The sequence below is a fragment of the Condylura cristata genome, unplaced genomic scaffold (genome assembly GCF_000260355.1).
Source record: "Condylura cristata isolate star-nosed mole 26May11 unplaced genomic scaffold, ConCri1.0 scaffold00019, whole genome shotgun sequence".
NCBI classification, from domain to species: Eukaryota; Metazoa; Chordata; class Mammalia; order Eulipotyphla; family Talpidae; genus Condylura; species Condylura cristata.
In genome coordinates, this window is record NW_004567120.1 from 29,412,909 (window position 1) to 29,415,024 (window position 2,116).

Here is a 2,116-nt window from a genome sequence, read left to right on the forward strand (position 1 = left end):
CCAGCAAAGGGAGCCTCTCTCAGGCCCCAGGGAGAAGGGGACCGAATGCGTTTGTTTTGTGTTACCCGACGGGGGCGATCTGGGGTCTTCGGATTTGCACACTAGATAGGGCACCAGTGGCCTGAGAAAGTCGGGTCCGAGCTTAAGGCGGACAGCATTGGAAGAAAGAGGTTTCCCCTGGCCACTATGTACTGATCTTTTCCTTTCCTCAACCTCCCTCTTCAAGGGGCATCGAGGTGGGGGCCGTGGGGCTCTTGCAGCCCCTCGGATTGAGCGCCTCCGCCTCTCCTGGGAGTCTAGCTTTTTGCCCGGCTTGCTGCAGCCACCACTGCCTCACTCTACAGAATCCGCTCGGTCCTCGTAGCGATCCCCTCCTCCTCCCCAACCCTCCCAGTGTCACCGGGGCTGCTTGGCTCTGCCCCCTTCGCCGCCGCTTGCTCCTTGCTTTCGTCCCTCCCTCCCTTGCTCGCTCCCTCCCTTCGCCTCCTCCTCCCCATTTCTCCCCCCCGGCAGAGGGCATTCTGGGAGTTGTAGTCTGGTGGAGTTGAGGTTGGCGCCGCCCGCGGTCCCGGCCGGACTCCACTTCCCGTCGAGCCCTGCGACCGGCACCCACTCTACCAGGCTTCGCTCGCACACACAGACACACACACACACCGCTCTCCCCCTCACTCTTTCGCTCGCCGCGGCTGCTGCCAGTGTGTGGCTCTGTCTCCTCCGCTTTGCTGAGCCCTCCCTTCTTCCTCTCAGTTCCTAGAGTCCGACCGCCGCCGCCGCGGAGAGAGGAGAAGGAGGTCGGTGGTGATAAGGGACGGAGGGGGGCGTCAGATCGGGGCAGTACTAGGCGGGTGGCGGTTCTGAGGGGATAAGAGAGAACCCGGGTGGCGGCCTGAGCCTCCCCGCGGAGCCGACCCGGGAACAGGTGCGTCTTTTTTCTCTCTCCCCCAACCCCTCCACCCCCTTTGACTCCCCGGCTTTCTCATATCCCCCCACCCGCTTCTTTCTATCTTAAGCCTTTCCTCAGCCCTGTCCCTTCTTCGCTCCGCGGCCGCTCGGCTTGCCCCCCGGGGGCGCCGTCCTCTTCGTGTCCCCGGACGTAGCGCTCCCTGGAGCTCGCTCTGTCCTCGCCCCTCCCTTCGGGACAGCTCCCCTCCACTTCCCACCTTCGTACCCCATTTCTGCCCTACCCTACCTTCTCCTAGCCCCCTTCTCCCTTAGCCAGGTGATACTTGTTCGCCACGATCTGAGAGAGTCTTCTCGGCTGGGCGGGGGTCTCCATGGAAACGGGGGTCGGGTTGATCCTGGGGGGAACCATTGGAATTACCCCAGTCCTCGAAAAGGGAGGTGAAGGCTACGATCTTGTTAACTACCTGGTCCCAATCTCCCCCCTCACCCAAGGATCCCACGATTCGAAGGGAGGCTTGGCCAGCAGGGCAGGGCGAGAAAGGGTTTGTTTTTTTTTGGGGGGGGGCTTGCTGTCTGTGAGGAAGTCTTGAAGAGACTAGGAGAAAATACCCTCCAATCTCAGAGGGGAGGTGCGACGGGTTCTCCTCAGGGATGATTTCTCCGCGGTGTTGGGGTGCAGGAGCCATAGGGTAAGGGGTACCCCTAGGTGGCGGCGGGGCCTGGGTTCTGGAGTGGGAGTGCTGTGATGGGGGCAGGGGCAATTATCCGAGTCCCTGGAAAAAAGGCGGGGGATGACTTCGGAGCGCCCTGGCTCCGCTGCCCTCGCTGTTAGGGGCGGGGGCTGCCGGGCCGCGCGCGGCGGGGAGGGGGCTTCAATTGAGGGAGGAAGATACGGGGGCAATTCGGACTAGCCCCGGCAAGCCGTGGGGAGAGCCAGCGTGCGAGCTCTCCGCCCGTTTCGCGCCAGGCCTGGAGGCAAGGGGTCTGAGAGCGAAGCCGAAGGCTGGAAGGAGGGAGGCTCCGGTTACGGGGCCGGGTTTCGGGCTCAGGGGCAATCCCCCAGCCCGGGGAGGAGGAGGGAAGAGGGATGGCCGCGAACCCCAGGGCTCCCACACCCCGGGTCCTGAGGGGCGTGAGGAACGGACAGCAGGCCCAGTGGAGAAGGCTTCAAGCGCGTCGCGGTAGGGGAGTGGGGGGGTTCGGTGGTGGGCTT

The 2,116-nt window shown here is 64.0% G+C and overlaps 1 protein-coding gene across 3 annotated transcripts in view; it reads left to right on the plus strand.

The window, feature by feature from the left end:
* Window positions 1–2,116, plus strand: part of BCORL1 (BCL6 corepressor-like 1) — a 59,257-nt gene that overhangs the window by 274 nt on the left and 56,867 nt on the right. Inside the window, exon 1 of one of the 3 annotated variants that reach the window (XM_012727247.1) lies at window positions 709–791. The exons of the other annotated variants lie outside the window; for them this stretch is intronic. The gene's annotated coding sequence lies outside the window, so the exon portion shown is untranslated. Of the gene's footprint in view, window positions 1–708; window positions 792–2,116 lie in introns of those variants that run through there. 3 annotated transcript variants of the gene reach the window in all.